The sequence below is a fragment of the Coloeus monedula genome (assembly GCF_965178545.1).
Source record: "Coloeus monedula genome assembly, chromosome: 4".
NCBI classification, from domain to species: domain Eukaryota; kingdom Metazoa; phylum Chordata; class Aves; order Passeriformes; family Corvidae; genus Coloeus; species Coloeus monedula.
Window position 1 is genome coordinate 15,490,951 of NC_138784.1, and position 26,520 is coordinate 15,517,470.

The 26,520-nt window shown below is 41.9% G+C and overlaps 1 protein-coding gene across 1 annotated transcript in view; it reads right to left on the bottom strand.

Annotated features, from left to right (window-relative positions):
- The window catches only part of RASSF8 (Ras association domain family member 8), a 73,735-nt gene extending 47,505 nt beyond the window's left edge, over nucleotides 1–26,230 (bottom strand). Inside the window, exon 1 of the mRNA XM_082279691.1 lies at nucleotides 26,102–26,230. The gene's annotated coding sequence lies outside the window, so the exon portion shown is untranslated. The remainder of the gene's footprint in view (nucleotides 1–26,101) is intronic.
- Nucleotides 26,231–26,520: the final 290 nt, after the last annotated feature.

The following is a 26,520-nucleotide window of genomic DNA, read 5'->3' on the forward strand; positions in this document are numbered from 1 at the left end:
TGCTCTGGACTGGCTCCAGCAGCTCCCTGTCCTTCCTGTGCTGGGATTTGGAGACGATTTTAGTTAACACTGACTCGGCTCCCATCCAAATTGCACCAATTCTGATGAGATCTCACACTTTCGATTTCCAGAATTTCAATGAAAACCAAGAAACAAGTAATTAAAGCCTTAATTAGGATAGCTTCTTTCCTGGGGGCAAATGGAATCCACCTATACATGAAACTTACGAAACAGTCAATAGCAAAGTATAAATATCATCCAAAACTAACAGTCAATGAAACAGCTTTTGAAACTACAAATGTAACAGACAAAAGAGGCTGAAGAAGATGTTTTAACCTTCTTTGAAAATGACAAAGACTAACAATGTTAAAAGGCTTTTAGAGGATAAAAGATGCACAGCTTGTTTCTATAAAAAGTCTAATGCCACCTCATTTAAAAATACTCCCTTGCTACTGCATCCGAACAGCAGGTGGGTACACAACAACACCAGACAGCTGAGACACAGGAACAACCAAACTGTGAGCGCAAGACTTGCATAGTGACCAAACTCCATCACAGACCTGCAGGACAGCACTACCTCTCTGAAAATTATTGAAGGAAAACATCTATTTTTCTCCTTTATGTTTCATACCACTTAATGAAAGGCTCAGAAGATGCCAAGTGATGACACCACCTGAACAAAAAGCTCAGGTCTTGGGAGTACTCACCCCATGATAGGATAGCTGGGAGCCAAACAGGAAAATCCACGCTAAGCTTTCTCTATTTACCCAAGACACATACAGACCATGAATTTGCCTGGTTCATTCATCCCTTTGCTAATTCCCACAAGGACGCAAGACAATTCCACTTCCAAAGAAACCAGCACAAACCAGTAATTACCCCAAAGTGCCTCAATGATGCCCTTAAGCAGGCAAATATTTCCTTATGGAAATGCCATATAGGCACCCAAAATTCCACTGGGCAGAAATACAAATATCCCCCGAAGGTCTGCATTTGTTTTCCTTCTATTGTGTGCTTTCTTGTTGCACCACCAAGTGCAATCTGCACAGCTTACTCTTTAAATTAATGCTCTGTGGAAAAAAAAAAAAAAACCAAACAAAAGAACACTCAGCTATTAATATTAATCCTTAAGTATTATGTTAAGAACACACCAACTCAGTTGACTTAACATGGCTATGCATTAAAACTATCAAAAGCTTTAGGAGATGTCTACATAGTTCATAAGATTAGCCAAATATTAAGTGAAAATCCCACTTCATGGTGAGAAAATGGGCCACTTCTCAGTACATTAACAACATCTTAATTTTCTGAGTTAAAAGCGACATTCAAACATTTTTACTAGACATTGCTGTTTATAATCACTGGACAGTGTCCGAGTTCAGGCAATCTCTTCAGCTGGAAGAGACATCTATAGCAATGAAAATTTTATTCAGCTTCATAAAAAAGTATCAACCTACAGGTCTCTTTATAACATAATATACCAGTTGCACACAATATTAAATTCAGCTGCAGTGACTGAGAATTCTCTTTGCTGACAGAAGCACAAAAAATAATTCATTTTTCACCTGATCGATTACAGCTAAATAATTCTATACTGTAGAATGAAAGGTGGTTCTCTGCCACAGCACCAACCCCTTGTGTCGAGACCTCTGTATTTCCGATACCAGAGTTTAATTTAACTACTGCTAATTAGGTAATTTCTGGAGTTCTATAAACAAAACAATGTTCTACAAACTGGTTGCGAGGGCCTAATCTTGACTTTCCCCGTGGATGCTCTGTGTTAAAGAAAACACAGAGCAATGGGGTAATACTGCTGGGCAGAAGCACTTCTAACTCATAACCAAAAAGACCTATTTTGCTCCCAAAATCAAACGGTTTTAGGTTAGTACTACTTTCCTTTGCCAAATTTCTTTCAGTAACTCTGTAGCTCCTTGTTCTTTTTGCTAGTCCAGGTCTGCGAGGCACCAAGGAAAAGAGGAAATATATAGGCCAGCTAAGCAGTTTTAAAATAATTCTGTATGTACACGATTATCACAGGAAAGCTAGTAATTCTGGCAAAAGGACTACAAAAAGGTTGGCAAAGCATTCCATCAGATTTTTTAAACATTCACGGGAGGCATTCCAAAATAGGAGGAAAAACCAACATGAAGCAAAGCAAGACTTTCACTGCTGTGCTACACAGGAATCATACGTGACTCACTCACTGCTTATCTCAGCCTCTTATCAGCATTTTCAGGAGCAAGCCTTACCGACCACAAGTAACAGCCTGCTAGAACTGATAGAAAAATCTAATAGCTGACCCACACGGACAAAAAAAAATCCCAAACACAGACACACCATGAACCAAGCCTCAACAAGATTTGACACAGCACGTGGAGAACGTGCTGCTTCAGGATCTCCTTGCCCCACTGTGCTGGTGGTACTTGCAGAGGGCAGAAACTCTGTTCTTTAGGCATTCACTCACCAGGAAAATGGAAGAGCCACTGATGGTCGGAGCAGGAGTTCAGAGGACAAAAAAAGCATTATACAACCTGGAACAATTTTGCAACCGATGGAGAGAGGCTTTGGGAATCCAGGTGTTCAGCAAGGCAGCCCAGGAGTGCCACCCTCACTGCAGGCACTGGATGCACTGATGCTCATGGTACCTTCTCCGCAGAAGGCAAGAGCGAAACATTACATTTTTGTTTCAGGAGATGAATGAAAGTTTAATTAGCCCAGATCTTCAGAAGAGGGAGGTAAATTTTTTAAAGCCATGTCCAACAGTGATGAGGATTAGGAGTAACAAGAGTTATCTATATTTGATGTGTAGCAGAGGAACAAAATTATCAAACTCCACAACATTAATACAACCAGACACTCTTACTGTTCATTCTTCTCAGTTACGTTTTAGAAAGGACATTCCTTTTTTTTATTACTTGAAAATAGAAATCTTATTTCTCTACTATTTATTCCAGTCATTTTTGTCCTTCTTGCCCTTGAGATTAATTTGATGTAGAAAAGCACATACTCTGCATAGGACATAATACCCCATATGAGAACCATTACTAGATTTTATTAAAAGTGACCTGGCATCACCATGAAATTATTTCTTTGCTACACAAAATATTTTTAAGATGGAATAAGATAGGGTAAAAGCATTGGTTCAGTCACCTCCAAAATAACTCATTATAATAAAAAAAGAGCACATACAGGTAGAGATATTTCACCAAGCTATCATATTCACAATAAAAACACCCTACCATATAACATAAACCCCATATTCTTTATGTTTCATTCTTGGAAACACAATTAAAAAACAAAATTAAAAAGCAGTTTTTGGAGTAAAGCCTTCAAAGCCACCAAAGCCGCAGTGCTAATACCTCCATATGCTGTTAAGCAATTCTTAATAAATAAGTTTTGGAAATGCATTAAAATCAGAATCAGCATTTTCTTGACAGTTTGCCATTAACAGACAAATAATTATTTCATTTCTGCCAGTATAGCAAGCTGGTAGCAATCCAACTTAAAAGTTATTCCATTTCAAGCTTGCTTCCTACCCAACATTAAGTGAAATTGGTTTACATTACTTGACTAATGCAGTAAAGGCAAGACTCCTGTCACTTGACTGTAAGAGTGCCTCATACATTGGATATTACTGCATAACTGAAACAAAAATATAATTTAAATGTAATAATATTTAATATTGCAGCACCCTATGTCCCAGAAAAGCCCTCGCCCACAGGAGCAGCTTTGCCAGAGAAGAAGCCTGAAGTGTAGATAGAAGCCCCAGTGGGAAACCTGAAGGGTAAAACACACCCCAAACCATCTTTTCTCCGTGCAAGTAATTGCTTTCATTGCACCATTGAGAACTGGAAGTTCATTCATCAAAACAAAGCTGCATATTTGCAAAATAACCTCTCTCGTGCATTTTTTATTCCAAAAAGAAGCAAAAATTAGACTGAACGGAGAATTCAGAAAGTTCCTCGTAAGCATAAAGCGGAACAAGTGGTGCTCTATAGTCACAGCAATAATGCACAGCTATGAAAAGCCTCACCTAAACCAACCTGAAAGCCTCAAAAACATGAGAGGAGTGCCTGAGGTACACTGAATCAAGGAATTAGAGTGATTTGAGTTGGAAGGGACCCCAAAAATCATCTTGTTCCAACCCATTCCACCAGACCAGGTTGCTCAGAGCCCCGTTCAACCTGGCCTTGGATACCTCCAGGGATCCAGGGGCAGCCACAGCTTCTCTGGACAACCTGTGCCAGGGCAGGACTCCCCACCCTCACAGGGAACGACTTCTTCCTAAAATCTGTTCACTGCCATTCAGCCTATGTTAGTTGTTGTGCAAGATCCAATCTCTTATCTCCATTTGCAGCAGGAAGAAGTAACCTACATACAATGCAATTCAGTGCTACAACAGATACACAGCCAAGTACAGAACCAGCATGGCTGCACCATGTGAAAGCAGATAGCAAACACCCCAAAAGGCAAGTTACAATGCAGTTACAGAAGGGAAAATCCCATTTTTATATCCCATATGAAAGAAAATAACAGACTAAGCAACAGCTTGACACCACTGTTAAGCTCTAAGAATGTTTCATGTTAAAATCAAAGTAGGACACAATATCTCAAATAGCTATTTAGACTCCAAAAGGAATTATCATTTGGAGCACAGAGGCTGATTCTGTTCAGCCAACCCCATTAATTAAATACATACTGCCTAAAATAAACCTGGAACTATGCACAGTGTACACTGTCATAAAGGGGTGCAGGGGAAATCCATCAGTTGAAGACATTTGCTCATAAACCAACCATAATTACTATTCTAAGGACTTCAGAATTGACTTCTTATGCATATTAGTTGAAAGGCCAAAAGCTAATTTTATAGCATGGTTTATGGTCTACATAAACCCTAGAAATATAAAACTTAGAGCTAAGTCACAAGGCAAAACCAGTTTTTTAACCCAAGGTATTACTGTCATCAGCAAGGGGAGCTGTTCATCTCCTCCAAGTCAAGAGTTAGAAGTCACCATCTTCTTCTGGAACCAAATGTAACTGCAGATCTGCCGCTACCAACGTCTCCGGGGGTTTAAGAGAGGCAGCTTCGTCTGCTTTTGCTCACAGCACTGTACATGAGCCCTCACACAAAGTAACATCAGTTACAGTCAAGTACAAGCCCATACCCGTTTTATGGGTAGAATGGCCCAATGTCTGTGACCCAGAACAGCCTGAGTGCTTCCCTTTTCACTCAGCTGTGTTACAACACAAGACTATGACATGCTCTTTTTTTCCATTCTTAGACAATGATCCTGGGGGAAACATATATATTCTGAGAACTAATTAGGTTATTTTTTAATGCCATTAAAAGCCACTTGACCAGGACTGAGTGTGTGCTACATAATGGATCAGAACACTCTTCACAGTAATTCAATTACAAGATAACTCCTTGAGCCTTCTAAAAATAAGGAGTATAATGTAAAGAGAGTGACTATCGGTGAGCAAAGTGTGTCCAAGAATGACGTGAATGAGAATCTCAGTTCTAAGATTCTGGGTGGGAGAAGAAGCTCCTTGCAGCAATCAGCAACTGACTAATGGCACAAGAAAACAGATTTTGTTACTTATTTGTTTCTATGTGATTATTTTTATGTCTATTATCCACACATAATACATGAAGGTGGACAAGAGTTCAGCATTTCTGTATTTCTGAAGTTGTGTACCTGCATCTTGGCTTTCTACATACACTGAAGAGAGCCTAGATAATAAAATCCCTGGTAAACATCATCTGTTATGCTCAAACTGCATTAAACAGCATGGACAGCATCTCATTTTCAATGAGAACGACATAAGATAACTCCCACTTGTGAAAAGAATGAAACCTCACAGCATTTTGAGTCAGTCACTTCCATCACACAAGGCTTTCATGCACTAATACTCATCTCTTCCATTATTATTGATTTTTAATCTTTTTTTTCTTTAAATCTGTGACCAGTGTAAGTGGTGAGAAGTCAAGTAATTATAGAACTGAGCACCAGGCATGAAACAAGCAGCTGAATAATTGCTCAGCTGGGCACACAGATATCCTGTGTTGCTCCTTTAAATAACACCCATGACACAGGAAGAGAAGCTGTGCTGAAGTTTCACTCAGGTTTACACATTTCTCCACTTAAATTCATGTACATCATCAGAAACACAACAAAAGGATTTCTGCATGTTAAAGCACCTCCTCAAGTAACATTTTAAAGAAGATTAGAAGCTCCATTGGACTACTCAATGTTCCTGCATTTAGCTGCAGGTAGTTTGGGAATATTTTCCCTAAGTAAAGGTTTATTACCTTGCTCATGTACCTGTTTAAAACTTGTCTTTAGCTTTTAGACTTACTGATTGCTGGAATAGAGAACAGAAGCCATTGCCAAATTATCATTATGGCAACACCTTTCAAACATAAGGCAAATTTCTTAATACAAACAAATAAGATTTTTTGGCTTTACAGGTAGCAGCAGAATTATTTAATTATGCTAATTTCTGGCTGTTTCTCTCATAACCCTGTATCTGTGCTGTACGAAAAATCCACGTCTCTTCTCCCAGCTCCCGGTTTATACTGGCAAATTCCAACTGAATTCCAGCCATCACAGCAGGAAAGAGTTGCCCATATTTTAGAATGAACCTGGAACCTTCTACCTGAAGACAGGCAAGGCCATCAGGGCTGTGATGCTGCATGTTCCTCCCCTGAAACAAGCCTGCCACACTGCATCTAAAAAGGCACCTGGAATTAAAGAAATCCAAGCAGGAAGATGGATCTCCAGAAAATTCCAGCTCATGCCAGAAGAATATGTGCCAATAAACTAATCCTCCCCTTTCACTCCTGATACTACTTACCTTTCTGACCTCATGATCTTTAGAGGAAAAAATACACTAATGATCAAACGGATACTTCTGCCAGATAAAAGACACCTAAAAATGCACAAAATTACATCTAAGTTCTTAATTGTAAACAATGTTTCCTTAAGTGTTTGGATGACATCTCTTGCAAGATCTCGGGCACTGCTTCAGAACCACCCCATTCATTTTTCAAAATCAAAATGGCACCTTGCTGTAACTTATTTACAAAGATGAAAGCTTAATTTTTAAAATAAAAATTATTTTAAAAGTAGACCTATTTACCCATGAAAAAGATTATCTTCTTTCAAACTGGCTTATTACTGCACAAAAGAAGTGAGAGGAGCTCTCTCCTTCAATGCTTCTGTTCAAACACATCCAGGACAGCCAGTTGTGCTCATGGAATATGGCACCCATAGGGAAGAAGGTCACCTGCCCTGACAGCTGAATATTTTAAGACCCAGAGAAGAGAATTTGAAGTTTAATGCACCTGTTGCAAGCTGAACTGGCATCAGTGTTTCTAGTGAAGCTACATGCAGGATTGGCACCCAAACATACAGAGGTATTAGCCCACAAAGGCACTACTACACTACTTTTACACTACTACTCTACACCAAGAAAAAAGTGAAAAAATTTCAGGTTACAAGTCTCAAACATAATGCTGCTTCCCCTCACACTCAATATACTGTTATACTGTGGCATGTTTTTGCACATCAAAGACACAGAAATGCCAATCCATAAAGAACACTTGCTTTCGAACAGCGGTTGCAGTGATTATAATGCTTCCAAAGCAGCTCTAATTGAAAGTGGAACACTGATAAAAGCATGTCTACATCATTAGAAAGAGTTTCACTTCACCAGCTAAGCTTCAAGAGTGGAAAAGTTACCTTCCCACACTTACTGACTGACCAAGGGACTGCAGGTTTCTGCTCTCAGCTACACAACATAGTGGTACATTCTTCAGAGTCTCCACAATCTCATCAATTCCATTCCACTCAGAGGCAGGAAGAGCCATCAGCTCCTTCAGGGCTTCTCCCAGAAAGTTCAGCCTCCCTCTGCTTCCCTGCCAGGCCTGGCACAGCCCTTCTGTCAGCACAAACTCCAGGCAGATCTGGCCTGGCAACTGTTTTGCTGGCAAGGGCAGCACCAGAACTCGGAAAATCTTCATGATGAGCCCCAGGGTTGTTAAAGAGTGTGGATTGATGATGTCTTTAGGGGTAAAGTTGTTGCTGCAGATGATGTGTGCATAGCAAGGGAGGACACCTGCACTACTGCAGTCAGCTAATTAAATAAACTGGGCTTGCTTCAGCACCTGCAAAACCAGCAACAAAGAAACCATCCCCACCAGAAACTATGATCTTATACATTATGCACATGACAATTCCACAATTAGATAACATGGCACAGGCTCTGAGCATTCAGATTTCTGATCTGTAAGCAGCTGAAGTTAAGCATCTCTCAGAAAATAAATGCATGAAGTAATTACAGTTATAATTTCCCAGTCTCCACAAAATATGTGATGCTAATATCCTGATATGACTCTCAGTTCTGGAAGGTTTAGTGTAAGTGAACAATTTTAGTGTCCCCAAAGCCAGCCAGAAGCTGAAGTTGACAAGTGAGAGTACTAAACTTCCAGTTTCCATGGAAATGGAATTTGGATCAGTACAAACAGGGATTTCAGAATTTAAAACCCAATGCTCTCCATCTTCCATGCTCTACTCTAATGTTCATTTTCCTGGGTAATAAGGGGTCAAGAGAGGCACAAATGCCACACACATTTGCAATCCAGTAACTCACCCTGCCTTGTGGCTCCCCATTTTCATTTAGAGGTTGCCAGCCCCTTCCAAACCAGGCACCAGAGCCATCAATTCAGCAGCAGCCAGCCAGACACATTTATAAACACGACAGTATCCCACAACTGTGCATCTGGGAGGACAGACGGGTTCCCGGTTACGTGATGCTAATACACATGAAATAAGTGCTTTACAGCCCCACGCTGAACCACCCCAGAACAGGGAAGCTGTGCCACACAGCACAATCAGTAACAAAACTCTCATTTTTGTTGCTGATATGACCCAACAGAACTGCACAGCAACAGAACTGTGGGACTTTCCAACTGCAAATCTTCAGGCAAGAACTTAAAATAATGTTTATTTCATCACCACTAATGCAATGCTCCTGCAGCAGTGGATGCCCAGTGCTGCAAGGGAGAATTCCAACTTGCTGATTCCAACTGCAAGGGTGCTCACTGGCAGCTAAAACAATTTGCCAATGGTTTTTATGGCTCCCGTTCCTTCTGTTTGGCAAGAGCAGAGGAAGAGTAATTTTCTGGAAGTATTTACATTGATTTTGCAGCTGATGACAACACTCCATCTGCTCTCAGACACTTCAGTGCCTCTGCCAACTTCTTCCCTAATGTGGTGCTTTCTCCAAGCTTTGCCAAGGCTTCTCTGCTTCCTGCACTTCTTCCACCATGTTTGAAGGGGACATTTCAAGTTGATATGTGAACACCTAACCCATGCCCTAACCCACACATCAGCAAACATTTCAAATGAACTCCCCTTCTTAAGACCATCACCTCCAGAAGTCTGAGGATGTGGCTGATGGCATCAACAGAGCTGGCAAAATCCCTGAAATAAAAATGGTCCAGGCCAATGTGAAGAAGCAGAATTTAAAAAGAACCAAAACTAATTCATTCTTTTTAGAAAGCCCAAAAGTCCCATGAAAATCAAGATTTTCCCTAGCATTTAAATATGCAACCAAGTAAAGCAATATCCTCTCTATGGCAAATATTGGCCTACCCTCAAAAAGTACAAAATTTCAGATTCTTATGCAGCAAGTGCAATTCTACCCACAAACCTTGTGGTGTAAATCAAAGAGAGGGAAGGATTCAGTTTGTACCTGTTTGCCTGACACCTTTCATAGAGTTAAACATTAAAAGGAGCAGCAAAAGCAAATAAAGATTTGGAAGCCTGATTTTTTTTTAAACCTTAGGGCATTTATTAAGGCAGAAGCATACACAAAACTTGGCTGCTGTCTCCAATTTTTATACAATGATCACACTACTTTGATGCCATGCCTTATCATTCAAGATAAAGTAGTCCTAAAGAATGTACGAGCTCATCTTACAGCATCATACAAGTGAAAAATAACCCCCCCAAAAGTCACATACAGCACTCTTTTTAAGATGAATCCACACAGAAAAATGGATTGCAAGGTCAGAGATTCCTGAAAAGTGACTATGACTTTCAGCAGCTCACAGAAGAATTGTAAGTATTTAAACCTCCAAGAACTGAGATAAAGAGCATCAGCCTGCTTATCTGTTTCATTTGAAAATAGGAAAGTATGTTAGTGTGAAATGGCATCCCTAAAAAACAATCCCAACAGGGTGAATGCAAGAAATAAATGCTTTAATCCCTTCTGTATCAGTACATACTTATTAGGCCCTGTGCAGAGATAACCAAGATCTGTGGTGTGCAGGTTAGATTCCATACCTAAAGGTTTCTTCTAGCACAACACCTGTTTCAAATTATCTATCCTATTTGCTGACAACCAGAGAAAGGATTATTGTGTTTACAGGCAAATGCTTTCTTCTAACAATTTGCCCTTTTCTTCTCATGTCACTGACCACCTAAATAGAAGAAAAAAGCAAAACACAGCATGTGAAAAACATGCATCAGTCTCATTCCACTACTGCAATTTGTCTTTGTTACTTTAAAAACCCAGGACAACGGCGATAAGCCCAGAAAAAACAATGGATTTGAAATGAGCCTTTTTCTCTGCCAGAACCCCTACAACATGTAAGCAACTTCCTGCTTCAAGTTACAGGCTCAGAAAGAAACTGAAAGCTGAAAAAATTTGGAAATTACCAACCTCTTTGCATTTAGGCATTGGACTCAGGTTTGCCTTCGTAGCAAAGAAAAGACCAATTCAGCAGCTACATCAAATACAGCAGCTTGTTTTGGCAACCTCATTTTCAGGAGATCAGATTTAGCTACTCAGCTTTAATACTCTTGGTTTTGAATTAACCATCTGTTCTGTAACATTGAGACAGACCTGGTGAAATGCAGTGTCAATCTAAGAGGTCTTGAGGCTAAAACACACACACAAATACATATATACATACATACATATATGCCCACAACAGGCAAAAAGAGCCCATCAAAATAATCAACTTCCCCCAAAAGGAAACTGCATTGTTGATTTTTCTATCTACTCTGTGGTTTTGTTTTATCCAATTACCAAGAGGAACTTGGGCCAACCCAACACATCTTTTAATCAATTAACACAAAAAGGGAACAACTCTGAAAGGCTTTACAACAAGACAACTTGCATTTACAACAGCTGTAGGTCAAAGATCTTAATCTAGGTTCTTTTGAGAAGATTGCTAAAAATAAACATGCTTTGCCACTGTAATTTGTCACTGCAAAGGAAATGCAAAATTCTTCCATGAAAATATACAGTTAGAAAAAGCTCCATAGGCAACAATAGGTATTTTTAATGTATTGCTGTGAAAGTATGGAAGCTTCTTTTTCCCCTTTCAAAAAGATAGATGCAAGTACACAGTTGCTCTGCTATTTAAAGTCCCATCAAAAGAAGACAGGATTTATAAGTGTTGCTCAACCAGTGAACTTTTAATAAACACTTTAATCAACTGATCCCTTTTAGAGAATCACATCATCAAAAAGACATTTATTTCAGCAGGCTACCAACACAAATGGCTGAAAGTTGGCCAAAGCATGCTACAGAAACAGGTGACAAGCTCAGAGTCCTCAGATCCTCAAACACCATCTATAAAAAAAAAAGCTTCCCAGTAACACCAGTGCATTTCCACATAGTGTCATCAATACTGTGGTTTGCAGCTGATACACTGCAGGAGGCTCTCCAAGATCCAGCATGTCCTGCTCCCACACATGGTCAGTAATTAGGGCTTACTGGTCCCAGACTGCCACGTCAGTGACCTCCAGGACCTCCTTGCAAGAGCTGCTACAACTGCTTTTACAACAGCTCTGGCCATGAGCCTGCACCTTGGTGTAAGGCTGGCAGCACCGAAACACTACAGGGTTTATTTCAACTCTACAGTATTGCAGCTCCACATCCCAACAGACACAGTCCCTACTGCAATTAACCCTCCTATTCCCATCTATTTTCTCAAAAAAAAATTTTAAATCCAATCCAAATTGTGTGTTCCTCCTGCAGACAACCCCCTATGCTCACGGCACAGCAGCTTGCCATGGCACAGATGATTGTGACTGCAGAGGTGTTTAGCTGTGGCTCAGTTCCAGCTCTGCCCACCTCAGCTGGCACCAGGCCCCAGCTGCAGATCAGTGCAATATGTGCATACTCAGAGCCCCGTGCTCAAATTCCAACAGATCATCACTTTTTAGTAAATAAACTAAGGAGCTAAACCATGAGCTTCCAAGACAAGCCAGCAAGCAGTTAAAGCAAGTCTCATATTTCACCAAAACCAGGAAGGATGACATACCAAAATAATTCTCAAGAAATCACCTGAGATACCACAGTGACTCCAAATTTCTATCTAATCTTGATTTAGAAAAGAGAAGTTATCATTAGGGTAGAGAACTGTTGATGCACATGACTAACCAATCAGCAGATGATGTCAGAATTCACCACGGTCCTGAGATTTCCCTTTTAACCTTCCCCAACTCACAGTGTAAGTTCTGTTAAATGAGGTTTTAATTTACCAGTTCTTAAATTAAGAAACTCAAGATTTTGCAATTCAGGTGCCTTTACACAAAGAACTAAACACATTGTGACATTCAGGTATTTGCCAAAATTTCTAAGAACTGATGCTGTAGTTGCTGACTGTTTAGGCACAGGTGATCACTTAGTGAGTTTCCTTTGTGTCCTTACTCCTGTAAAGTTTGATTTATCTCTATTCAATTTATCATTTTCTTCTAGCAAGATTACTTCACCTAGAAGGAAAAAATAGTGAAGAATTAATTTGTCCCTTTTTCATAGTATGTTATAGCACTGCTTTACCAGAAAAGAAAAAAATCACTTAACTGAAAGGAAGAAAATCAGATTTCCATGAAAAAGGTACATCAAGCCACCTATTCAACATCAACTATGTAAAAATTATATAACAGTACTTAAACCAAAGGGGAACCCTTTCACTCAACAAATAAAGAGACAGTAGAATGCTTTGATCAAGAGTTTTATTTCAAGAAAAATTCTGGTGATGTAGCACCAAGTGAAGCACAGGGTGTTAATCACTCATTCCCCTTCAACCTCATTAAAAATCTCTTCTTCTGCTCCCACTTCAAAGCTTGCAGCTGAAAGTCTGATTTGTCCTGTTGGGTCCAGAGTGGGATGGTTCTCCAAATCTCAGAGTTATCACCAGGGAGTGACAGGCTCCTCTGTGACACGAGTCCAGATACATAAAGGAACACCCACCCTACTATTCCTTCCACAGAGCAAGCTGGTGTGTGAACAAGCAGCCCTGAAATCCTGGATTCATTACCAGGCATGTATTTTTCCCGTATCACCTTACTCAAGTATGTACATAGACATTCCTATAGAAAAATCTGTATTTTTAACTCCTTGTTAAAGGTCTCATCACATAAATGCATACACTGTGTTCTGTCAGAAGTACCTTGGATAAAAGATTTTTTTTTTCCCTTCTTTATCATCCCTAATATTTGCTATGTTTACAGCTATTTTTCCCAACTCAATAATTCATGGTAATTTCAATACATTATCCATCTGTGACAAGCTTCCCTAAAGCAGTTTGTCTGCTGCATTCAAGTACAGAATCATTAGATTCCATATAAAAATCCAGCTCCTGGAAAGCTGAGAACTTACCCTACAGTTTAGAGGAAGGTCATAATAATTTGCCCTACTCTACCTCTTTAAACAAAGATTCTGCAGCTGCCAGAAAATTAGATGCAAAGAAGATCCTACATGTTCTACATTTATCCAATAGAAGTGCTGTAAAGATAAGCAAAAAAAAAAAAGGGGGTTTTTTAAAATTACTCAAAAGCAAGGATTTATTTACCCCTCTGGCTTAACTGCTGGCAGTATCAGCAAGGCAAGCCCATTACAGCTGATGGTGCCTATGTGGTACGAACACCTCTTAAAGAAGAAAATAAACCAAAGGACAGAACCCCCCAGGCTGGAAGGAGCTGCTGGAGCCCAGCCTCCTGCTCAAAGCAAGGCCAGTGCTCCATTCAGACCAGGTTGCTTTCACCAGCCAGGTCTGAAAACTGACTCAAAGAAGATGCTTCCCTAGAAAATTAAAGCCTTCTTCACATATGGTCATTTGTAATGACATGGTTCAGAGACCTCCCACTAGCCCTAAGCCAGTGACAAATCTTAAATCGCTTTCTTTAAATACTTCTACAGTTAATGAAGTCCAGAGCCACTGAATTATTCCAGGTTCCCAAAGCATTCCAAGAGTTTTTATTAAAATGCAAAAAGCACCCCCTATTATTGACGCTGAATATATTTTTCAGCAAGTTGGGCTCACAAGTGAGTACATCAACACAGGCAGAGTTGGAGACTCAGCTCCGAGGACAACCAGTGTTGACTCAAAGAAAGCAACTGGTTTTCTCCCAGCGTGGGACAGGGTGGAATAAATCAACTTGAATTTCATAGAAATAAGCAATGTAAATAAGTTTGCACAGTAGTTTTCAATACCAGCTGTCACAATTGCTTTGCTGTCCCCTCCATCCAAGACACAACACAAATAAATCAGTTCCCGCAGACAAACCCAAACAAACAAACACATAAAGGCAAACTTACCTAAGTGATTTGTGTCACAATATTTGTTTGGGGATGATGGTTCACATTGACTTGCACCCAATCACTCTTTACCTCACTCTCTACACACATTTCCAACGCTCCAAATAAGCTTCAGCATTTATTGACTAACTGTAAAACATCTCACATGAAGACCAACACATTAATGCCTACATACAGTGTATTTTTCATAGCATAAGCTGACAAAGCAACACATTTTTACAGGCCTACATAAATCCATACTTTAAGCTTTTTTTTTTTCTTCCTTTTCAAATAAAACCCGCATCTGGTAAATGGTAATGGGAAAAAACCCCTGAAATTTCCCTAAGAAGAGGCAAATGCAGGCACAAATCACCCATTCCCATATAGTCAAGCTCTGCCTCAGGTTCACACATTGTCAAATTGGTGACAATGAGCAAGTAGGTACTAGGAAACAAAACAATATTGTTACAAATTTCAGGACACGCTTGGCCTTTGCTTCAACGAAATTAAGTCACAAACGAAGCTCAGAAAGAACATTTCTCAACACATCCACAGGGTTCAGTGTGAATAGAAGAAGAACAGACACCATTTGCACCTCAAGAATGCTAAGAAGTACAAGGTAACCAGTCAGACACCCTGATGATGGGCTCAGCACAGCAAAATAGAACCTAAAATTCTTTTTTACAGAACTGATGGTAAAGAATTTCTCAAAGGATACTCTCATCAATTTGGTACTATATGAATTTAAAAAAAGAAAAAAACAAACCAGTAAAAACTTCTAAACTAATACTGTTGATTCTTTACTTTGTGATCTCTTTTGAAGGTCTGTATTAATTCTCAACATCAGGAATAAATCCACTGCAGGAAATCATACTACAAAACCACATTTTTTGGAAAAGGACTATGAAAAGGTACCAAGTCAAACTACTCAAGATTTGCCTTGGCTTTAATGTCTTGCTTGAATGTCAGGTGTAGTAGAAAGGACCCACGTTGGAGCATTATAGTTATTTCCCCTTTCGTAGTTCAACAAGCACAGGACTGACTTTATTAAAACACTGCAGAAGTCAGGAAGACAGGGAGAAGGAGAACACAACACTGAGCAAGATGGAAACAGTGGGAATACAGCAAGATTATTTTGAACTTCTATTAGAAGAACATACAAACCCTCCCAGAAAGCTCTGAATGCTTAAACAGCACTGGAGCACTGGCATTAGAGTTACTATCCTGCGGAAAACTAAAGAAAATGTTGCAAGAAAAGACGTTGTAAGAATAGCCAGCAGTTTAGTTGCCACACAGATCTGTGTACCAACTGCTGGATTACACTTTACACCCTTCCCAGCCCCAAGAATCCACAGGTGCAGCAACAATCCACCACTGCCGCCAAAACCAATTAGCTTGTAACAAATCTGACACTTTCAGTCAGCTCTTCTCATAGAAAGACGAGCCCTTCCTTGATACTTGTCCCTTAAAATGTTTAGTATTCCATAAGAACACCCTGTTTTACATTTTCCTTTGCTTGAGCTTCTTGCCAGCAGAGAAGCTGTACCCCAGCTATGTGCCTGCTGTTATCCCACTCAAGGTGCCAGGTAAATCAGCTCAACATCTTTCACAGGCACTTCCCCTTGGTTATGTGACAGCCACAGCACTCACGGTTTCTGTGACTCACAGAGTGGCTTGCAGCTGGCATTGTTTGGCCATCATCCCTCTACATCTGTGCCTTTGCCACTCCAGCCTGGCTGCGGAGCATTTCAGGGTGCAAGAGACTGTCATGTTGCCACACAAGTTAATCAAGAACTTGCTCCAGAGCTGGACTTCATTACAGGGAGAGATTATCCTGGGAATGCCAACAGTCTTGCCCCCTCAGGATGGGACATGCACCTACCAACTGCTGGTTTATGGTCTAATTATTAATCTAGTAGCCATACCTTTTATTTTTTCAGGAAAAAAGCCACTGATAAGTAGTGGTTGGATGTCCAAAGGAAGTTCACCCTGTAATCTTGTACTAAGGTTTGAATTCTGAATGAAGCAACTCAGATGGCTCCCCCTGCCAATATTAAAATCAGACCAGAGAGATTCCCATCTGCCTTGTTAAATCCCAGCAATGAAGAGGCTCAGCATTACAGCTACACATTGTGACATCACCACAAGAGATTTAAATATTCTTTTTTTCATGAGATCTTCGAACACTTCCAGGGATGGGGCATCCAGAGCTTCTCTGGGCAACCTCTCCGAGTGCCCCACCACCCTCACAGGAAAGAATTTCTTCCTAATATCCAATCTAAACTTCCTCTCTATCGACTTGAAGCCATTCCCTCTTCTTCCCTCTTGTTTAATTTTCTACTCCATTATAGAACTGTCTTCGCCCTACCACATGCTTTATGTCCATGTCAGCAAGAAAAAGAAGGGTATTCTTAAAAATGGTGTATACATTGAATGCTATTCTCATTCATACTGGTCAAGCTGAGGATAATGGAGGTCTTTTGAAATAAAATACAGTTTGTCCAGAGATCATTGAGGACTATTAAAGTAAACCATGGTCAGGAAGCATATAGATTTCCAATTATTTAGGCTTTTGCATATACACTTACAATGACAAGCATGAAGGGCACTGCAAAATAGGAAAGAAATATCCTTGCAGCATATACTTAAATAAATCCAGTCATCCTCTGCTCTGCTACCCACAATTAAAGCAAACATATTTTTACAAAAGTTGAGGTAATATTTAAGGATTTTAGAACAAAATAATATTGTCTAGAGGTGACAGAGCTTTTGTCAAGCACAAGACAGGAAAGTGTGTTTGCCATTTCCTTCTATTTATGTCACATTTTTATCTTACAGTGTGTAAATACAAATTCAGAAAACGTTAATGACTTTTAAAAAAGTCAGAACTTACTACAGTAGTTCATGCTTAGGGACGGAAACACAGGGCTCTTGAAACTGGTAATATTGGTGTATTGTAATATGAAAATACAGTCACTGCAGTTCCTTACCCTGTACTGAGGATGGATATTTTTGTCATGAACAAGTAGTGTACACAGAAAATATTTACCTGCCACAGGCATTTCAGTATTAGAGTACAATAAAAAACCAAAACACTAAGGAATGTGACAGTATTTGACTGTTCTGCACATCTGTAATGGTTAATGCTTCTAAGCAGCTTCTGGAAAAATAATCAAAGCTGAAGAATGAAGGGGAAAGCAGCTGATAAATGAAGCTAAGCATCTTGTCAAGAAAGATAAAAATGTGGTTAGAGGTCAGTGAAGGACAAGGGGAGGGAGGGAGTGGAAGAATTCTAGAAAATTTCTGGTTGGGCTTCCCTAAAAGGCTAAGGCAGAGAGCTGCCAGCAACAAAAACGCTGTCTCCTAAGGAGCAGGGGGAATGAGCTCTGACAGGATGTCAGGATCACAACAGGACAGATGCTTCGTGCAAGTTAAACCCAACTCCTGGACAAGGAAACAGCAGAGCAAGTGTTCTCCCCGCTCTGCTCCAAATAGCTCAGCAGCAGAGGAATTGGAGGAATGCTCTGTGGCTGGGAGATGTGAAAGGAAAGTGCTGGTGTCTTTCCCTCCCATCCAAGAGGAAACGCTGTGCTGCAACCAGAGAGGCACCTGGAAAGCCACTAAGTCATGAGGGAGTGTTTAGGAAGCCTGGTGGCAGGGCAGAAAGGCCTGGCAGTGCCATCAGGCACACACAGGGAGCACAGGAACGAGTCACTAATGGGAAGTGGTAAAAGAATGGCAGCAGGAGACCAGCAAGGGCTGGAAAAGAGCCCCATGTTTCAAAAGGCGCATTGCAAATCCAGCACAGAATCATGGAATCTCAGAATGGCCTGGGTCAGAAGGGACCTAAAGACCATCTCATTCCAACCCCCTGCCATGGGCAGGGACACCTTCCATCAGCCCAGGGCGCTGATCAAGGCTGATGAGGAGTTTTGCAATGAGTTACAAACAGAAGACCAGGAACTCCGAATAGACCCAACCCCCCTTCTGTCTTGCTAAGAGTTTAAGTAAAACCAAACCCACCACCTGAGTACTTTTTCAATTGTAATTTCTGAGTGCAGGCAAGAGCCCAGCTCTCTGTCACCCTACCTAAGAAAGGTGACCCTCTTCCCCTAATTTTAGCCTTAGAAAATGACCAACGCATGGCACACAGAACTTGCCAACAGCAAACTCACACTTAGCTCCCCTCCTGTAGCACACACCACCTCCTGAAGGTATGTGCCCCTTATCTTCCAGCCTTGCCCACGCAGACTGCAAGTTCCTTTGATTCACTAAAACCGCAAAGGAGGTAAGCAGCAGGCCTAAAGTAGAATATTATCTTAATTCTGGAGTTATGAGGTTGGACTGGGTTTTCTTACAGCTGATCACCATCACAGCTGTCCATCCTCACTACATCAAAAGCCACCTAAGGAGAGTTCTCTGCAGTCTCACACAGGACAGCTTAACCCCAAGCAGCACTGCTGTGGTCTGTATTGAGCTGGTCTCTTTCTGGGACATAAGGGAAAGGCAGGGTACCCGATTTGTTATGTCAACTTTGCACATTTCATTTTGTTCTGCTCCCATCTTCCATTCTTGGGAGAAGGAAAGCCCAAAGAATTGTCATTTATGGTATATTTCAGTTTGAAACAGAGGCTAAGTTCATAGCACATGAGGTAAGCAGGGAAACTGCTAAGCAAATACAAGAACTGCAGTGAAAGAACACTGGTAGTAAGACAGAAAATTCCTTTTCTATTCAGAGTATTTCATAAACTCTTGTTAATTCAGTCATTTTCTGGCAGAACTTGTTCGCTAGAATGAGTTCTGACAAAAGATTCTACTACACTCTTTACCAACTCCTTAAAAAAAAACCCTATGCTCCCTTGTATGCTAAATAGCCTTTGTTATCTCTTTGGAGTATCAAGTTACCAATTCCAATCCGATTAACCACATGAAAACACTGCATTGTATTCAGTGTGACCGTTCTTTGTTAGCCCTGTGCTCCCGGGTGCCACTTCCACTGCTTGAAATACGAAGTCTCCAACGCAGCTTATTCGGAGTTTCTGTCCTTGCTCCCAGTGAAAACAGTGCAAATGCTTGGATTGACTCGGAGGAATGGATGAAGCCCACGACAAGCTCTAAAAAAAAATAACCAAAAAACCACTACAATCACTTCCTGCTGGGCAAGGACAAGGGCATTCAACCACCACCATATGTTTCTCTTCGGATGGGAATTATTATTCCAGGTACTGCTGCTAGTTAATATTGCCAGCCACAGAGCTGCAATGGCACATTTAAGCATTTGCTCTCTTGATTTCCAATATTGACTTCTAAATACTATCAGCTGTGGCATCTTCCTGCTTTCTTCTCCAGGAAGACTCTGACATGTGCAGCCACTGATGAGCTCCTTTTTAGCTTCCCCTCATGTGTCACATAGAAGAGGGAGAAGAAAGACAAGGACAGACACAGATTTGACAAGTGTTTGAGTGCCTAAAAAAGGTGCAATTCAACATGGAACTGGGGGATTTGCATCAAAGAGTGCTCTCTCCTCTGTTTGCAAGGAAAACTGATTTTTTTATAAAGTTCACTTAATGCCACACTACTCAGAATTAATGTTACTATTAATCTACTGGATAATTGCTATAAATTCATTAATTGTCAAGATACATGCAGCTTTTATATGGCTTCAAGCTTAGTATTTAAGAAACACAGACTGACAAGCAAATATCTACCTTTTAGAAAGCAACAAATTATGCTTTGCTCTCAATAACCCCATTTTACTCAGGAGGAGGTAATCACAATCAGCATAGGCACGGCAGGAGGGGGCAGGAGGGAGCAGAAGGGAGAGGAGAGAAAGCAGATCCGATCTGTCGAAGATCCCCAAACAGCCCTATGACAAGAACAGCAGACCCTTCAACCCCTAAAGCCACGCTGTCTTCCCACTTGAGCACAGACACAAAACATCTGGCTGCCGAGTGGAATTACAGCCTCTCTTTATCCATGCTCACGAAGCTGCTGACTGACAGCAAAACCTAAAGTTTCCAAAGGTTCTTCCGGAAACTCCAAACTCCTTTCGAACAACAGTTTGGAAACATTGACAAACACTTCAGGAGTCCAAAAATATTTTAGCAAAACACTTCCAGTTTACTTGAAGCAAAAGGAAGTTCCAGCTCTGAAGATTCCTGAGGAGAACACAATAAAAAGAAAGCACCGACAGCCTGGACAGTTTAAAACTGGACGATGCAGAGGCACAGCAAAGTACACGCTGTTGCAGTAAGGGAAGTAAAACTCAAAGTTACACCAAGCACAGATTTCAAAGCAAGTAAATAAATTCAAACTACAGTGTCAAGCCTGGAGCAAGGGCAGAAGCTGGAAGTCAGTTGCATTACACATTTCTAGAAGTTTCCCTCCTCTTTCTGCTCAAAGGGGTAGTAAGGCATTAAAATCTGACATCTCAAAACACCATGAAACCATCACGACTGCCAACATGGGGAGAAAACTCTCCTTTCAAAGGCAGAGATGTCATATTACACTACTGAGGAGGGAGCAATACCACAGCAGAGGACAACATTCAAGCTCACCTTTAAAGCTGTGCTGCTTGCTTGCAGGTGAAAACCAAATCCTGGACCGCCTCACAACTTTTCCAAGCTCAAATATCCTCTTAGTGCATCTGCATGAGCATTTTCCGTTGACAAAGAAGGTTAAACCCTCTTAGCTGAAACACACATTGCTCTGTCTACAGTGCTCATTTCAATCCGCAAAATTAATGTCAGTCCCACACAGAAAAACTTCAGGGATCATTAAAGGTTATCCACAGATTATTTGTAGCCTCTCTGCTAATATTTTCCTCCAAGTCCCACTATCTGGGATGACATAGAGCACACAGGCCATGATATGAAGATTCAGTCGGAAACGATGGGTGTCGACATGTCTTGCACAGCAGACTCCAGTATTGGAATTTAAGTGAAAACATAACTTATAATACTTGGAATTGGCAGCATCTCCCTGTATTATAATGCATGAGTACACCAGGGTTTTTTTAGTTACCGTGGATGAAGTTGTGAAATGTTTCCTCAAACTCAGTTTGAAAGAGCACAACATAACTGGCTCCAATGTAACTTTACTGCTTATGTTTTGGAGCGAAAATTAATTCAGTAACATATATCACTACCTTTGGAGACACAAGTGATCAGCAGATTACTCTCTATGAACTATCCCATGCATTTTGAGGGGGGGGAAAAAAAAAAAAGAATTATCTTTTTATAAATATTTGCTTATTTAAATTACAGACCTAGCTTGCTATCCACACAGAAGAGACTACAGAGATGACCGTCTGTCCTCATTACCATTCTTCCCTTCTTGTGCTAAAGATAGCATGGAGAGTAAAAATAAATAAATCCTCAACAGCATTAGGAATTAGACAATGTCATGTTGAAAGATACCCCAAATGAGGAGCCTTATCTCTCCTTGCTGGCTGGGAGGGCAGGGGGGCTCTGACCCACAGAAGGGAGGTAGCACTTAAGCCTCCCCTAGGTGGTCTCTTTGCAGCAGGCTCTACTCCCAGCTGTAATTGCTTGTCAGTCCTAACTGGATGCCTGAACACTCTGGAACAGTTCAGCGAAGTATTTAACCAGATGGATGGTACAGGCCACTGGAACAAACCCCGTTTTTCCCTGGCTGCAGCTCTCTTTCAGCACATTCCTTTGAAGTCTGTGCCACTGAGGAATCAACAACAGCTGAGAAACATGTGTTATCATACAACACTGAGCGCAGCCACAGCGCTGCACAGCAAGATGCTTTTGTGCAATAATCCTTCACTACAGCAAGCATTACAGGGTCTTTTGTTGTGGGTGAGCCCATTTTCCAAGCACAACAAGAAAGTAAACTGATTCCTCCCTCCTTAAGGAGTGACTCAAAAGCAAAAAGGTGAATTTAGCGGATTTCTCAAGCACCTGCCATCAGAAAGCTCACAGTGCCTGTCTCCTGGAGTCCTCTCGGATACACGAACACTCCCCATATTTACGTCATCACGAAGATGACCAGATGCTTGCAGAGATCTGAGTGAAGTAACAACCCAGAGGGGTCTGCAGTTCCCCTGACAGATGTGACAAACCCCTGTATCTACAGCTCGAACCCACCTTCTTTTCCCAAGCAGGACAAGTTCTGTGATCTCAACTTCACAGGTGACAAACTGGAGAGAGACGGAGCAGGATGGCACCGCTTGGCACACACAGACCAGTCAACCCCCTCCCCACACTTTATCAGCACAGAGAAAGATAACATACAGTCCTCAGAAGAGTCAAGAGAGAAAACAACATGAGCATCCCCTTATCAGCCAGGAAAACCACTCCTGTCAAAGGCGTGAGATCACCACACGCTTTGAAGGGGAATGAGAAGGGTAGGAAAAATTAGTTATTTATGAAACTGAGTTTGAAACTAGATTCACTGCCCAGATTCAGAAGCATGGAGCTGGCTACGTGCATTTGCGGGAGGACAGCAAGTTATACACATACAACACATATATACACATAGACACTTGCCTAATAAGAAGTTTCTACAGAACCAAGTCTCATTTTCACTGAAGAAAGACAAGCAACAGGTTAGAGCCTTCCATTTACAAAGTATCCCAGTCTCAAACGTTACAGGAAGGCAGGCACTACGATTTATTATAAATCTCATCACACTGTGAAGTCCCAACCCCACCATGAAAAAAATTACAGGAAAACCCAGGCTTTCAAAAAAACCCCAAAAAGCCATAAGACATTTACATTTCATGTCAAGATAGAAGTTTTAAAGACTTAAAAACCCAAGCAAAAACCTAAAATTAGAAAGCAAACACACTCATGGACTAAGCTAAGTTCATAATTACAGACCTCACAAAATAAAATTACCAGGAACAGCAAGCATCACGCTGAGGGGGGTCCTCAGCCCAGTCCCCACATGATAGTTTTCCACCCTATAATTCAATTTAACAGTTTCTTTCTGAAGAGGTCAATGCTGTCCTTCATATTCCGCTTGAGGCAGACTTAAGGGACCATAGAAAAAGCATGCACTGATACTGTCAGAGATATTCAGGGGATAAAAATAACCTCAGTCTCAAAACCTTTACAGCAATGTAAAAATCCAGTGTCGCTCAAAATAAACGGTGATGCTCAAGAGCTCTACAGCTTTCCAAGAATGAATATTAGCACAAGCCAAACTACCACCTGATCAGCAACCAAAACAACAACTGAACATTTACATGCCATTACTCTTAAAATCACGAGTAAAACACTTAAGAGAATCAGGGAAATCTCAGTATCCCAGGAGGTGCAGGCAGGAAGGCAGCCTAGGCAGGAGGTCACACCGCCCTGCAATGGCAGAAGCAGGAAAAGAACCCACCATCCTCAGTGCTCAGCTCTGCACTTTCAGCAACTCAATCTCCTTTATTCCTTTGCAGAGCTTCCCTCAAACAGATTTTAAGAGGTTATAATAATCAACTTAATTTGGCTCTTCAGAATTGTTGCTGGTGTTTCCAGTAACGGTTCAAGGTAGTTTTGAAAGACCTAAACTTCTTGCTAAATATGACTTGGTGTTTTTCTCCTCCTATTTCCCAGTATCCCAAACTTTTTCATCTCCAGGAAAGATTAAAAACAAGGCTAATTCAAACAACGGATCAAATTCTGCTGGGCTCGCAATGGTGGAAAGGATGGAGAGATTACTTAACTGTAAGAAGTGAACCACCTTTATCTCTCAGATGTCCTAAAGGGCACACAACTAAATACGATGAATCCCAAGCAGTCATTTCAGCTCCCTCAGCAATTCATTCCATATCAAAAAAATTTTTTTGCTCTAAGACTCAGAGAAGTACTTCCAATTTCATGTCAAGCCTACTTTCCAATGAGCTATCATCAAACAGAAAGTTAATCTGAAATGAAATGTTCTCTCTTCTGTAGAAAGAGAAAAAAAGTAAGGCTGATTGTATTTGCAGTTCAGCCACACGATGTTTCGGACTTTTGGAACGGTATCTATCAAAAGAGGCAATGTAACAGAACCAAGAACAATCTGTGATCAAAAGAGTTGACAGCTCATTCACAAGCTACATATTCTCTACTGAAAAAGACAGAGCTCTTTACTTTTGCAACGCTTAACACAATCGCACCGCTCCCAAACACAATTAACTGGGAGCCTGAAAGCCCTTAAACAGGTGTCTTTGCAGAAATCATTAGGCAATTGATTTGCTAGCTTTCCACAGCCCGGCAAACACTCAATTTCAACGTGTGATGCTGACTAGAGCTAAGGCAGAAACTCGCAAGGTCCGAATCAGACTTCCTAAACCCCCCGACAGCACTTTTTGCCACGGATGTGAGCAGTTTCCAGCGATTTTGTGAAATGTGTCAACCTCCGACACACCTGCATCTTGGGGATGGGAGGCGTGACAGGTGTAATTCCAAAGGGGACACCGAAATCTGTAACCTTCCCCCGCCTTCCCATTTTCCACACTGACGAAACCCACGAGCAACACTGAAACGCAGTTTAGCACAGCATTTAAATCACCACTCTGCTGGACAGGAAACAGGCTGGCACACACCGGACTAGCACAACCCCAAACCGGACCCTGGACCAGACCTTTCCAGCAACACTTCAGAGCCGGATAAACCAAGCAGCAGAATTCATTTCCTTACCCTTTAAAGTTCATGCCTCTGTATTGTCCTACCGAACTCTATCTGCTTAAGCTTTTCTTATCAATACTACCCCACAAGAGGAAAAAAAAAAAAAAAACCACCAAACCAAAAAAAACCCCACAAAACAACCAAAAAGTCTCATGCATTCCCTGCTGGCAAAACACATTTTCTTCTAATCTTTCCTCTTACTAGGGAAGAAAAAGAGAGAGGGAGGGGTTGGGGCAGGAATAAAAGATTAATCGTGAAACAAACCGGCACTGCCCGGAGAGGGGGAGAAGAAAAAAGACCAAAACAAACAGTCCACGTAGCAAAAGGGGGAAAAAGGGGGGGAAAGGAGAAAAATAGGCTTAATTTTCTTTCCGGTGACAGCAAGAGAAGGGGAAGGGGAAAGAAAACTACTACAAAGATTTCCCTGTGTAAGAAAATGAGGTTTTGAATTCCGTTCCTCAAGGACACCGAGAAATATCCCTTACTTTTCCATGCGATGCCCAATGGAGAAAGACAGAATGCCAGAAGAGAGGAAAAGCCGGAGGAAGCTGGGGAAGTAGCGAAGGAAGAAGCGAAAAGGACAGAAGCGAGTGTGAGAAGGCTGGGAAGAGGCGAGAGAGGGAACAGCAGAGCCAAAAACGCCAAAAAAAAAACAGGGAAAGAAACCAAAAAAACCCATGAAAATCCACGGGGAGGTGGGAAACGGGAGAGAGGAACGGGAAAGTTGGCGAGCGAGGAGGAGGCAGGGAAGGGTCACAAACCCCGCAGCGGGGACGAGCCGGGAGCTGCCGGAGAGGGGACGCGGAGCCGGGAGCGGCGGGAAAGGGAGCGAGGGACGAAGGGAGCGAGTGGGGCAGAGGAGCAGGACTTACCGCCCGTCCCCTCGCTCGCTGTGCCGGCAGCGGCTCCGGGCGCCCGTCCCGCGGCGGCTCCCGGGCAGCACCAGCCGGCCCCGCCTCGCTGCCCGCGGGGGGCGGCGCGGCCGGAGCAGCGCCCGGGGCTCGGCGCGGCCCTGCCCCGCTCCTCCCCCGGCCCCGGCCCCGCCGCGCGGGGGTGGGCGGGCGTGTGTGAGGGGAGGGGGAGCGTCCTCCGCCTCCTTCCTGCCGCTCCCTCGCTCCCCTTCACCGGGGGAGACATGTAACGGAACTGGGGCGCCAGCACGGCATTGTGGGAGCTCTTAAAGCCGCAGCCGCCCCCGCCGCCCCGGCCCCGGCCCCGTCTGTGGCCGCGTCCTCCCCGGCGCCCGCACCGGCAGCTTCGGGAGGCGGCGGCGCTGCAACCTCGCCTGAGT